A 15,054-nucleotide genomic window follows, 5' to 3' on the forward strand; every position below is an offset into this window, starting at 1 on the left:
ATCTCGCATCCACATTTGCACACTTGCATCTTCGCTCCGCCGTCGTAAGACACAGGGGAAACATTCGAAGATGATATGTGAGGAGAGACGACACAAGGAAATATGCCTTCAGAGAAATGAGACGTCTTTTCTTGTGAGGCGTCAGGTGAAACAATGTCCATTTCTGATGACGGTGGCAGCTGCTTACAGCTGGATCAGCCATCAGTAGGCTTTATTACCAGCTATAGAAACGTTTACTGGAGTTTGTGTCTGTGTTGTGTTTGTGCTGTGAATGATCAGCCTCACGTGTCACTGAATGGACTCATGTTAAAGTGTTTCTTGCTGACAGAAACTAGATGGTGGTGGATTAGAATGAAATAGAAAGTGAGTGGGAGTGATAAACTTCGTTTTCATCTCTTATCTGTCTTCCCTCTGGTATAAAACTCCAATGAAGTTGTGATAGGATCAGCCTGATCAGCGCTGCGCTGTCAAATCAATAACTGATATCCAATTAGGGGGGTGTTTCAGTCAATAAAAGACTTTTGCAAAGGCTGCACTCGTGTATCCTCGCTTCCCTTTCCTCTGAACGCCTCCTTGACTGCTCTGAACACATTTAGTGAATCGGGACGTCCTACAAGATGGAGGGTCTTGATCGATTTCCAGGTCAAGTGATCGAGATCGGAGGGATGTTGGATGAACCCCATGAAATGCTATGACATCAATACCTTGACATTAACATTGGCTAGGTAGCTACGGTGAATAAGCACAACACTTAAAAGCAGCATTCAGTGTCCAGCCGATCTGTTTCCACATGGGCTTTTCTGTCTTTACTGTTATTGTTTCATACAGCTCAGATAGACAGTAGCTAAAGTAGCGGTAGTGACGACACCGGCACCTTTCTGAAAAGTTCCGAGATTTTCAACTTGAAGCGGCAGAAGCAGCCTCAGGGTGGCCACATATAAACGCATATGTCTTCTCCTTATTGGGAACAGCTGATGCTGGGAAAAAAAACAAGTACTATATGGAAACAGACCTTTGTGCTGGAGAGGTTTTTTTTAGGACAATCCTAGATGACAAATGCTTCCCAAAAACCAACCAAATCAGCAGAAAAACTTGTCTATGTACCTTTTTAGCAAACCACAATTCTATTTCATTTGCATGCTATTGTATAGCGGAGACTTTTCAACAGTGATGCCGTTAACATAGTTAGCTTAGCCACAAAAAACACTTGGTTACAGTTGGAAAAGATTACGTTTTGGCTTAAAATACCCAATTTAGGGGACACTTTCCTGAATGCTAACACAGTGAGGTGTCGGTACAACCTCAACCTCTGGAAAAATAGCAGCGGGACATTAGAAAACAGCCACATTTGGTGCCTAGACAGCTGCTTGAAACACAGCAATAACTTGCTTAATTTTATTTTTTTTTGTTGATGATTGCTGGTCTTTAACAGTGGTCTGCAGCTTGGCAGGCATCTCGCCAAGTTCACCACCACCGCCCAATGGCAACGTAAGCTCATATACAACGCCACTTTCGGAACACTGATATGATGCATAAAAAAATGAGTCATAAATGTACATTATCAACATTTCCTTCTCGCGGCCAGACTGCAAAAAACATCCATTACTTTCAAAAAGGTCAGCAGAGGTCAAAAAGCTTCTTAAACTCAGGGTCAGGACTGACTTCAAGGATGCTGCCAACTTCCCTCATGTAAAGGTCAACTGCTATACTGCCCTATAAAGCCAGAGAGCAGTACCTGTATGAGGAGGAAAGAAAAAGCTTCAGTGTTCGTCTCTGGTCCAGACAAACTATTAAAATTTGGTGTTTTCCTTTAAACAACTGAATAACGTTAGGCTTTCCTCCAGCTTTTGTTTTCAGTGTTGAGATTCCAATTGGCTGCTATCATGGAATAAATCCCAGCATCTTGATTTAGAAACTAGATGAAACACCAGATTTTAATCTGAGAGAGTGTAATGTGTTTGGATAGAGCTCAGCTAGAGGACTATAATCAGAATAATTATTCTGGTCTCACTCCAGCTTCGGGCCTTTTAGCTAATGACAGATGCAACACTAATGGCTGCATTTCAAGCTGTCTATTTGCATGTGTACATGAAATGTGTGTGCAAATATCGTGTCTGTGTGTGCATGTGTGTGTTTGAGCAGGTCGGCTTGCCTACAAAATTTGCAGACTGGTCCAGAAATATTAAAAAAATAAAAGAAAATGTGATTATTTTCTGCAGTGATGGGTAGCTAAGCTGAGAGATGATGGCAGTCTGTATCCTTAAATGACCTTGCTCCTGCAGCTGCAGCCAAATATCATTTCATACCTGCTTTTAGTCTTTTGCTGAGCAGAAGAGAACAGAACTAATACAACAAGCTGAGGGCTAAGTGCTGGTGTTTTGCCACTGAATGCTTGTTGTGCAGAATAATGGAGGACAATAGCAGGGGTGTGCAGTGCTTTGGATGTATAGATCCACATGATATGATAGTCTGACACACGCAGCAGTCCTATTAGGGACACACACTGCAGCCAGAACAACAATCTGTACGGCCGGTCCTCTGTTGGAGTGTAGTCATACATCATAACGTCTTTCAAATGTTTTTATCTTGATTGTTATTTATTGCTGAAACACAACACGAGATCCGAGGGTTCTCACCATGTAAATAAAATCACTCTTCAGATATGAGTGCAATTCATCAAAATAAATCAATACAAAATATCATCACTTCCTGAAAGCCTGTGTGCAAGCGCCCAAGCGTGTGCGCGACAGAGTCGTTTGCAGTGGACTGCCGATCAATAGGCCTTTATTCATGCAATGCACATTTCACACAAGAACCAATTCAAACAGCGCTTTATAGTATTGACAGTATTGTCTCAGGGTCTCTTGCAACACCACAACATGGTGAAATCCATTTTCCCTCTCATAATGAGCTGTCATTTTCTGGTTGGAATGCGCTCAGTCGTCTCTGCATACAAAGCAGGCAGATTTAGCTGCAGAATGATAATAACAATAGCACAATAGTGATTGGTATAGTTCCACAGCGACATTGCCGATATCACACAATAATGATTAGCGCAGGGCTTCAAAAAGCATGCCTCTGTGTAGTAACGTACTGTTGCTATAAACCCACGTGTGCTGCGTCAGCACGTGCTGCTTCACGTAATCTGATAAGAATCTATTTCTTCTTCTTTAACAAGGTGAGCAGAGTCAGTGTTCCCTGCATACAAAACAGGCTGATCTGCTACATGATAATAATGATAGCATGATGATGATGATTGGTGTTATACAGGAGGGATATTACCAACACTGAATAATAATGATCTGATATAATGCTCCACTGATGATGAAGGTGTTTGTGGCACTCAGAGTTATGCCCATGATACTGATGGGGTTGTAAATTTCATCCCACTGCTGCTGTCACTTGCTTACAATGCAAACAACTTAATACTTATTCTTCTTCTTAAGATTTTTAATACACCGAGACGTACCTTGCACGTCACATGTCGACGTGGAAGTCCATGACCAAACGTCGTTATGTGAAGAGGTCAGAGCGAGATCATGTTGCACCTTCTGTTCCTGGGATATGACACTGAACAATGGCCAGAAAAGTGTTTTATGCAAAAAGTTATGATGTCACAGTGAAGTTGACCTTTGGCCTTTTGGAAAAACAATGACATCACTTCATTATTTTATCTCGTTCGACATTTGCATTGAGTTTTGTCATAAGTAGCATGTGAATTATTGAGCTGTGGCCAAAAACAGGGTTAGGGTTAATGCATGTTTTGTGAGGTCACACTGACCTTGACCTCTGAACTTTGACCACACAAGTCTAGTCAGTTTTTCCTTCAGTCCCAGTGAATGTTTGTGTCAAATGTAAAGACATTTCTTTAAGGTATTCTTGAGATGTCGTGTTCATTTGAGACCGATTCAAGGTCACATTGACCTTGACCGTTGACCACCAAAATCCAATCAGTTCATCAATGAGTCAAAGTGACCGTTTGTGCCAAATTTGAAGAAGTTCCCCCAAGGTATTCTTGAGGTGTCATGTTCACAAGAATGAGACAGACAAGGTAACATGGATCTTGACCTTTGACCTCCAAAATTTAGTCAGTTCATTCTTGAGTCCAAGGGCACAATTTCCTCATGGCGTTCTTGATATATGGCGTTCATAAGCATAGCACAGATGCACAACAGGACAACATAACGCCTCCGGCCACAGCTATCGCCAGTGCGTCGGAGTACCGAAGGAAACACTGTGACTTCCTTCTTGATTTATATATGAGCAGAAATTATGTTTTTAAGTGTTTGAGCAACTTATTAAAATTGTTCCAGTCTGTTCACAACATTTGCACAGAACAGAATAAAATGTCTACAAACATAATTTCCCCAAGAAAAACGTGGGTTGAAGCAAATTAAACACAACAGATGAGATATTAATTCACCATGTGCATATCTGGAGTCATATTATGAACTGCTTTCATCTATGTCGGAGATGAAAGCTGCACTTTTCAAGGCACTGACTTAATGTCTAAATGTTGGAGAAATGTAAAAATCGTCTTTCTGTTCTGGTTGTTGGTGTGGGGAAAAAAGGAACATAAAACAGACACATTAAATTTCCTACAAAAGCCTGTTTCGTTAAAGCTACTGGTGCTGATCTTTAGTTCCTGCTAAAAATGGAGGGGAGGTTAATTATTGCAGCGTCTCGGTCCTCAGAGCTGTGTGATCTCTCGCTGCACATTTATAAAGACATGGATAAAAGAAATGTGGCACAGAGGATAAAGGCAGTTTTTGGCCTTTTGATATTTAGCCATTACGACGTTATAAAATATCTTCCGCGCAGTATTTTTCCTCATCTCTTCACTCATGCACCGTCACACCCACATAATTGCTAGATGGAAGGGAACTTTTAGAAAAATCTCATCTTGCCAGACTGCTTCCTTCTGTTTTTTTTCCACCCTTATTCACCCACTGAATTTTGTACGAATCACAAATTTTCATTTTCAGTGAACGCCCCGCTTCACACTCACGCAGGGGAGCTGCACTGTACAACCACTGAGCACCAGCACAGGCCCTGAGCTGCTCCACCGGGACAGGCCAGGGTTAAGTGGCTTGCTTGGGGGCTTCTCACTGGTAGTTACTGATGGAGGCAAGAGCATGTCCTGTTCATTTCAGGTAACAGCTCAGGTGAACTGGGAATGCAATGGAAACATAAAGGCAGCTGCCTCCTTTACAAACCTGACCAATTCTAATCTTCTATCGTCCCATCTTTGGACCCTGACCCAGACATCAGTTGTGTTTTCACACCATCAGTCACCATTATATAACAGTAACTGGCTATTTAAAGCTGAGATTGAGCCGCTTGGCTTTGGGTTACAGACAGTCTGATAAACAAAGTGTCTCAGCTGCATGTTGAAGCGTCCTTGAGCACACATCACCTCTGCTCATCTTTGAAGTGCCACTTCAAATGTAAGTGTGCAGCATGTAAGCAGGAACACATTAGATGTCCTGATATATGAAAATAATGCATGAGGTGGAAGAAAAGAACAAATGTCTGACATTTTCTTGGACTGCACGATATCGTGTTATACGATCACTGAAGGAAAAGGTTCAAAGCCTTTTTTGAAAGTTTGTTTATAGTCTAGAAGATTCATCCCACCACAGTGAGTTAAGGAGATACTTTGCTGACTTTCAACCAGCTGTGTGTCATAACAGTGTGGTTCGTATGTGTAAATAAACTGTGCTAAACTCCCCTCCATGTTGCCAGCGCCCAAACCTCCCAGCTCTGATGTGTCATCGGGTGGATTTTTGCTGGCTCTGGGACTGTTGCTGCAACTACAGATTGTTGTACCACATTTTTGTATGCCTGCCAACACCACAGACAGAGAATAGAAGTGGATCGAGAGAGAGCCACCCGTCTTATTAGCAGGTTTACCTGTGTTTAATGTACTCCACCCCCATTTTGTAGCAAAAACGCCTAAAATGACATACCCAAATTAAAATGACTGTAGCTTCTGAACCGCTCTGACTACATGCATGCTTGAGATCAGAGGCACTCTAGGTGATACAGAGACAGAGTAATGGGCCTCTGAAGTTAGTAAAAAAAAAAATGAAGATTTTGCCTAAAATAAAATAAAAAATGATTTTCAGGATGAATAACTGTCTGTGGCTTCATCTGAGCAGGTAAATGACACTGTGGGGCTGTAGACACACTATCAATGAACATTTGTTTCAAATTTGAAGAAGGTTGCTCAAAGTATGACCATTCTACAGTGTTTTTACCATGAAAAGATCCAGGCGGAGCTCCAAATGACAAGTTGGTCACTCGGCTTCAAAACATTACTGTCAGTGATCAAACAACACTCAGCCAGCTTCAAACATTGTACCTTTTTGAAATCAGGTGTGATTATGATAGCTGATGTTGTTTATGACACAGAAACACCATAAAATATCACCAAATAAAGCCATATGAAACGTGAAAGTTAGGATCCCACTTTCTAGACGGTGTATCTCAGCCAAAAATAGTGGTAGGAGTGAGACTCTTACCTTTTATAAAACAGCTAAGCGCCCACTGACGGCTCCACATAAGGTCGCGAGTAATCCTTTAACTTTTCCCGTTGAAAAACAACATGACATGACTTGTCACCACTCATCGCAATTTTGGACTTTGTGTGTTTAGGCTGCTCTGGTGCGAAATACATAATAAATACAAGAAAAACGATGTTATTTTTTAAAAGTCGAGAGCTTCCTGAATCCGGCAATACCAAACATCACAAGGTTTGATGACATAGTGCGCCTGGGAGATACCATTTAACAGAGGAGGGGGGAGCGAGGAGGTCGGCGTCCTGGCGGAGTTAGAGAGGTTAAAACCTGCTTATATGCACTAATTTTGGTGGAAAACGGCTATTACTGGTCTTAAAATCTTTTTGAATTCTGGTCTTTTTATGATGATATTAAATGAAAAGTTGACATGACACCAATGATGTTCTTAATGCTGAAACCGATGCCTCACATTAACATTTAACATCTGTAGCAACTTTCATATGTTATGCTTTAACCCAAAGTGTGCACATGAAAATGAAATGCAGAAGTTGGACCCAGTTTATCAAAACCACAGGTTCGACAGCTCTGGTTCAGATGTGCAATTTTTGAAGACACCCTCTGGCCAATCGAAGAGTTGACAGGGTGTGATGTAAACTGTAATGAATCAGGACAACAACAGCAAAAGCTGAGTTTTGAGTTTGTATATATAATGTTAGGACACTCTGAGCTCTCACATCAGGCTGTATGGTGAAAGTCTTAACAAGCAGAAAGTAGCTGCAGGCTGGTGCACTGTACATCCAGGAAGTGGCTCGGTGAATGTAGAGCAGCGCCGGCTAAGTCAACACATGAATTAAATATCTTTTATTTATATTTTACTCGCTCCAGTCATGCTTTACTACAGTGCGGTTGTTTTGATACGAGAGAGTGGAATGCAATAAATTCGGGAGGGCAATGTGAATACTATTTGAAAATGCCAAATCTCTACAGTATCTCTGCTGGAGCGCTGTCAGCCTGCTGCTCTCTTTGTTGACGTAGTTCTTTAATGGCTTGGAAGCATTTTTTCAAACTCCGATATTTATTGTAGGAAGCCAAAGAAAGGAGGATTAGAAAGAGTATCTGACAGCTTCACAAGCATCGGGGGGTTAAAAGAGGTTTGTTTGTTAAGTTGCTAATGTTTAAATTTGCATATGCATATCTTAAGCTTTCTCAGAAAGCTTAGTTTACATCTACACGCCCTCGCTTCGTATTTGTTTATGATTCATTTACTTTCATTTTTGTCCTTCTCATAAATATTCTGACATAAACAAGCCGCGCATCTCTCCTCTTACTGTCCCTGCATCACTACACACACAACATGAGAAATACAGAACATTCAGTTAACATGTATATAATCATAATCCTATAATATACAATGTCTTTGAACCCTTTCCTCCTCAATGAATGATACTTCTTGCATGTGATTAATCTAAATTCGCCCTCTCCTCTTTCTCTCAGGCAGATCTGTGTCGCCGTGCAGAGGAGAAAACCCTCAACGTATCCGACACCAGTAATGAGCTAAAGGTGCGTTCAGCTATTTTTTTTCTTCTTGTGCTGTGTGCGCGTGCGTGCGTGCATGTGTGTGTGTGTGTGAAATCAAAAGGCCTGTGGATTGGCTTTGACACATCAGGCCCCTCTTGCCTGTTTAGCATTCTGTTTAACTGGCTCCCTCTCTTTCAGAGATATAGAGAGCAAGTGAGAGTGATGGCTGAAAGCACACACAGTGTTATCTCTAATTTTTTCATTTGGGATTTTATGCTTCATTCCTTCATTATATTTCTCTGTTTGTTTGTTCTTTCTTTTGCTTTCTTTTTTTTTTTTTTTTTTCCTGAAGACCTTTTCCTGTTGCCGTCTCTCTCAATGAAGACCTTTGTCCTTCATGGTTAATAGAAAATTATTCTGAATTGTTTAGCTTGTATTTGCCTACAGCAGCTTGTTAAAGAGGACTTGTAAAAGTGCATACTTAATATGATCTAATGCCTGAAAATGCGGCTTACAATGCATTTGCCCTCTGGGCACGTGTTCCCAAAGTCACCGTATCGTGCACCTCGCATCTCCCATACTAAGCATTTTTTTTTTTTCATTCGCCTGGAAAAGTTGAATAGATTAAAGGCAGATCTAATCAATCCTGAGTGTGCTTATCAGTGGCTGGCAGGCTGACGAGCCGATTTCAGAACAGCACATTCTCATCCTTCAACTGCAGGCTGGAAACTGGAGAAAGACTAATAGGTTGGAAGAGTCGGAGACAGTGGGTCAGACAGAAAGCACGGGGAAAAACAAATCTTTGAATATTTAGGTCTGAAAGAGCTGTTTGGGTGTGGAAGACGACAGACGAGTAGATTATTGCACTGATATGTTCACGCAGCCCAGTCGCCAGAAGTAAATGTTGGCAATGTGTGTTTCTGTAAACAATGGATAACTTGCATTTGCACATTTAATACATATCAAATTTTGACATTGTATATGAGCTGACTTTGTAATCTAGTGGTGGACGGGATGGTGGATGATGTGTCACCAACACATTCACACTCCAAACTTTCCCATGTGATGCACTAGGTATCCTGGCTGCGTTTGTTGTTGACGTTCAAGACGCTGCGTCAATTTATGCTCCTTACATGCATTGTGACTTTTTTTTAAATAAACTTACAGCCCTGTAAAGCACATATTTCCCTGTGAAAAAAACATAATTTGGTTAGGTTTTGAAAAAACATCATGGTCTGACTCAACATTTATTTGGGAAGCAAACACCAAGCTCCTCACTGAAAGTCCAATGTTGTTGGACTCATCCACCACCCCTCACACCCTATGAGGACTTTCAGGCCCCTTAATATATCAGGCCCCTTGATATATCCGTCAGTTTCTGACGGATATATCAAAGACAAAGGGGCAATATTTGATTACTTAGGAAAGTGAAGAGGTTGTTTCAGCCCTCAGAGGTGTGTGATTTTGAGCAGCTTGTGCCACGAAAAGCTGTTGGTTTTTACCGAGACATTGCTGCTTTTCCAGTGAGACTTGTGTCCACAAATCTGGGTATATGATCATAACCAAGTGTTTTTATAGACTAAACCTACTGTGAAGTATTAGGACTGCTGTGAAACTCTGCAAGTGTAACATACCTATGATTTGCAGAAATGTACGATGCCACCTTTGTTTTTTTTTCTGGCGATTGGTTTAGTTTAAGCACTTCAAATGAAAAATGGAATATAATGATTGACAATACTAATATAAGCAATTTAAATGACCAAGTATCAGTGCGCTACTCGTGATTCTGTGTGTGCACACACATTGATTTTGTTGATGCATTTCTTATGTATAAGCATACTGTAATGTGACTTGCACTGGCAGTTTACTGTGTGTTTCATCTGTTGGAATGAATGTTAGATCAATGTGTTGTTGGTTTTCCTCTTTGGCCACAGTTCAACTGTTATTAAAAAACAGACATCAGCCAATGGGAAAATCAGCTGTTGGGGAAACACCGACTGTATTAAGTGACAAGAATGATCACATTTATAGCGACTGAACGCAGAAAAAGTATCAGTTATTGGAGGCTTAAATGCTGTCCTTTAAAAACTCATATCAGTCAGACATAAATGAAGACTTAAGCTCTTCCTCCATCTGGATTATTCTTATGAAATGTGTCCTCATCGACATCTATTGATTCCGCCTGTAACTTATTAGGATTCTTGGTTTCAAAGGTTTAGCTACACCGCATGCTGATTGGATGTTTAACCTTTTGACCTCCAAGCCAAGATCTGAGCACATATCCCATAATAGCATGCATTCATCCAGATGACCTCCTCTGTCACCGTGACAACTCGGCGGCAGGCAAACTGACAAAGAGTTTCTGTGTGTGTGCGTGTCCTTAGATTTGTAGAAAAAGAGGTAGAGACGGAACAAAAGTGCTTATCTGAACCAGTCTCAGGTCACATCACCCCCTCCTCTCTCTCCGATTAGTGCCTTCTCCTCTGCTGCTGAAAGGAAGCAACAGATTTATTGTTCTGTGTGTGTTTGTGTGGCTGTACGTGCATGCATGTGGCAGCCCTGGGCCACATTTCTCAGTAATTTCAGTCTATAGCAGTTTCACACAGAGAGACAGCAGGAGGATATTAGCACAAGCATCCATTCTCTCTCTCCGCTTGTTGTGTTTTCATGATATGGGGAGATAGTTTCTAAATTGCGCTCTATTTCAGCTTACAGGCAGTTCACCACAGATTTCTGCCTCAACTAATGCCTTGAAGCTCGGTAAAATCACTTTTGTCTGGTGGCAGAACTGCAAACTTTAGCTGCACAATTCTCCACACACCAGTTTCCATGCTGGTCACCACGGTATTTATGGCAAAATGTCAAGAGTTTCACATTGAAAGCTGTGTTGCTGCTACAGTACATTACTGCTTTGGCTTTGTCTGCATGCTGATCATGTATCCAGTGCATTTATTTGACTTGCTTGCTGATTTTGCATGCATTAACTCCAGCAAATGTAATGCTTACAGCAGCATCATTGCAGATTAAGTGTAGCTGCAGTGTAACGATTCCAAAATGAGATTTTGAAGTGAGAATTCCCCTGGAACCGCAGTGTGCTGCTGCCAAAGGTTTATACCAACAAACATAAAAACTCAAAAGGCCTGTTTTCTGATCTGCTAATGATCTGATCTGCTGTGTATAAGACACTTGTGCCGCAAAAAGTGGGTCAATCAGGTCATGATTGCTCCTCTCAGCATCTGTGCCTCATCACTTGTGCATTTGTGGATACTTGTTCCAAGTGTGGAGCACACTGGAATCTGGCAGTGGATGTGACTTCATTAAATAATGTATAATAAATGTGTTGACTGTGTAAGAATGAGGAAAATATCAATTTGAGAGACCAAGCTGTGATGGCAGATGCATGGTGAACCATCAAGGATGTAGATACCAGGAGCATCTTTTCTCAGTTGTATCCCTCTGCGGACCAGTCAAGTTTCTTTGACAGTTTACATCCACGTCTGTGAAAACATGGACGCTTCACACACAGAAGATCCATACAATCAGCACAGTTTCTGTTCCTGAGATTTGACGTTGCTAGAAAAGTGTTTTATGTAGAATATTATGATGTCATAGTCAAGTTGACCTTTGATCTTTTCAATATAAAATGTCACCAGTTCATCATTTTATCCTTTTGAGTAAATTTGTGTTATAAGTGTATGAGTTCTTGAGTTATAACATTTTTTTTTTTTTTTGAAAGGTCACACTGACTTTGACATTTGACCTTCGACCACAAAATTGTAATCATTTTATTCTTCAGTCCAAGTGGACGTTTGTGTCAAGTAAGGTGTTCTTGAGACATTGCCTTCACCAGAATGATGCAAATGCAGGGTCACATGGACCTTGACCTTTGACCATCAAAATCCAATAGTTTATTCTTGAGTCCGAGTGAACATTTGTGCCAAATTTGAACTATCGTGTTCACAAGAATGAGATGAATGCAAGGTAACAGTGACCTTGACCTTTGACCCTTGACAAACAAACTCTAATTTGTTCATCCTTGAGTCCAACTCAACCTTTGTGCCAAGTCTGAAGTAGTTCCTTTAAAGCGTTCGAGATATCACGTTCACAAGAATGAGATGGATCCAATGTCATATTGACCTTGACCACGAAAATCTAATCAGTTTGTCTTTGAGTCCAAGTCAATGTTTGTGCCAAATCTGAAGACATTTCCTCAAGGTGTTCTTGAGATATCATGCTCACAAGAATGAGATAGATCCAAGGTTAAAGTGGACATTTGTGCCAAATTTGAAGGAATTCCCTGAATGCGTTCTTCATATAGGACGCACGGACAGACAAACCAAAAACACAATGCCTCCGGCGACAGTTATAGTGAGGAGGCAGAAAAATGTGTTTGAATGAAAAGTCTACATCGTGTCGTCTGCTTAAAGTTCTGTTTAACGCTACACCGGCAGTTAGAAATTATTCCCTTAATGATATTTGCAAAACATGACAAACTTGCAACAATGAATGTTAACACAACAAGCAGAACATGCAAAGTACAGCTGTGCATATACAGTACTAACACATGAGGTCAGTGGAGGGGGCAACTTGGTCTTGATAAGCCTTCTTTGAGTGTTAAGTAGGAAAATGCTGTTAAAACTCATTAACTATCAGGCTCATATATCTTCAAAAATCTGACACTGATGGGTGTCTGGGAGGACAGATAAGGGCCAGGAATTAGGAAGGAGAAGATTCCTTTTCCAGGGATTTACACAAACACACACAGAGTGAGTTTTAATGCCCTCTACCAGTATTGATTACCCAGCAGTCTGACTGATTGAGAGCTAGATATAAAAAAGCACACATCAATAAAATACTGTGGAAAACCTGTGGAGACTTTTAAAGACACTGCCCTTTCCCACCCACTCACACAAACACAAACAGCTGCCGTGTGAATCCAGAGGTCCGACAGTGACAGTTTGGGAGGTTGTTTCTCCTGCAAGCTGCTAGTAAATAAATGTTAACGTCAGAAGTTCATAAGCAGGCAGATAAAAAAATAAATTAAGCCATTTGAAAAGACAAGCTCACCACCTGCTCGGTTGTGATTGGTCTGTTCATAACTCAATTACAGGTTTTGCTTGTTTTCCATATCCTCGCTGCTTCCACCCCCATCCATCATCCAACGCCATCTTACTGGGATATGGAGGCTGGAGTTTGTGTTTGTGTGTTATTGGTTGTGTAGTTGTGGATGTGCAGTGATGAATAAGTTGTGTGTTATTACCCAGCTTAGTCACCAGAAGAAAAATGTTGGCATTGTCCACTCTTGCACACCACGAAGGTCTCACACCAAAGTCGTCGCAAACCAGGGCTTGGTCAGTGACTTCCAGCGTTCGTCATTGACGAAGAAAAAACAGTTGGCCATCACAGTTGTTGTTTAACAGCGCCCAGTGGCATCAGGGGGAAACGTGGTGGGACAACAACCAAACTTAAGGCAGTAGAAGTCCGAGTAGGGCAGGAGGGATGGGTGGTGGATGGATCCAACAACCACCAACTCTCACCCCGAAGGCCGGTGTTCACCTCCTGTATGATTGTAAAGCCAAACCCTGTTCTTTGTTCCTAAACCCAACCACGTGTGTGTTGACTAAAAGTAACCACGTGTGTTATAAACCAAAACCTTAGCACACTTTAACCACAGTGTTGTTGAAACATAGTTTGCAATCACGTACGATGCCAATATCGTTTTTGGCATGCAATTTGTAGTACCTGTTGACAGGCTTAGCTGTTGGTGCTGATGACAGCTGGGTGGATGAATCACCAGAAAATACTGAGACATCTTTGGAGCATCAGTCCGTCCTGCTGCCATCACTTCTCTGGGATCATTTGAGGGTAACAGAAGTGTGTCACTACAAATGCCGTCTGGACGCTGACTGCGGCTTTGATGCCTCTTCGGATGTCTTTTGTAATATTTGCAATGCCGTGGTTTAAGCTTACACAGCTCTTGCACTCAGCCTTTCACCATCCTGAATAAGAGCATCAGCTTAATGCGTAGAAATGAGTGCGAGGTGCATTGACACTGAGGCAGAAGTTTTGGAGACAGACTATTTCAGCTTTAGATCATTTTTAACCGCACAAAAAAAATGAGTGAAAGGCTTCTCTTTCTGGACGGCGCAGTAGTCTTTAAGTGAGCAATAATGAAACTATTGTGTGGATTGACACACTTACAAAATGGCATAATTGCAGTCTCATTTCATTAAATATCTGGCAATTTGAAATCCTCCCTCTGACAGAGCTAACACTGGCAATAAATTAAAACTTACAATTGAATGCCACTGACATTTTTTCTGCCTTTTTGTGCCCTGAGCACCTTCAGATGATTGCTGAATTCAAATAGCAGCTGAAAACTGTGAACCTCAACCTGTAGAATTTTCAAGTAACCAAAAGAGATTAGAAAAACACCTGTCGTGGTAATCTAGCTTTCTCTGGAAGTATTGATGAGCTGCTTTTTCAGAAACCGTTCATATTAAACTCCCTCACTACCTGTGGGCAGAGAAGTGCAGATACCTGACTCCAGAGTTCCAGTTGGCAAACAGGGTGATGCTAACAGCGTCTTATTTAGGGGCTTTGGGAAGCTCTTCTCTGTCGCAGCCTGATTTTGTGTAGAAAGCTGCCCCGGATGTTCGCTCCTGAAACAGCGACACAGGTGATGATGTAATCATGAGAGCTTTGGGAACACTGAGTGATGAGATCAGGTGACAATGTTTAATTTGGAAGCTTAAGGGATGTACTATCAGGAGAAAATGGCATTTCAGAATGGAGGGAAATTGCTTTTTGGGGGGCTCAAAGGATGCAAGATATGGAGTTATCCTTCAATATGAGATTACAGGCTTGGCTTGATCAACCAAGCTTACCGTCACAGAGCCACCTGCACTGGATTTCCACTAGAACTGGGGAGGAAGACAATACTTTGTGACCCAATTGTTTTTTGCTTTTTAACCATTTGAAATCAGATCTCCCACAAACAGCTGAGGGATACCGC

General features: G+C 41.4%; 1 protein-coding gene across 2 annotated transcripts in view; it reads left to right on the forward strand.

The window, feature by feature from the left end:
• The window catches only part of cdh11 (cadherin 11, type 2, OB-cadherin (osteoblast)), a 140,513-nt gene that overhangs the window by 49,859 nt on the left and 75,600 nt on the right, over nucleotides 1–15,054 (forward strand). For both annotated transcript variants that reach the window (XM_033643795.2, XM_078176349.1), the window contains exon 2: nucleotides 8,016–8,081. The gene's annotated coding sequence lies outside the window, so the exon portion shown is untranslated. The remainder of the gene's footprint in view (nucleotides 1–8,015; nucleotides 8,082–15,054) is intronic.

The sequence above is a fragment of the Epinephelus lanceolatus genome, chromosome 17 (assembly GCF_041903045.1).
Source record: "Epinephelus lanceolatus isolate andai-2023 chromosome 17, ASM4190304v1, whole genome shotgun sequence".
NCBI classification, from domain to species: Eukaryota; Metazoa; Chordata; class Actinopteri; order Perciformes; family Serranidae; genus Epinephelus; species Epinephelus lanceolatus.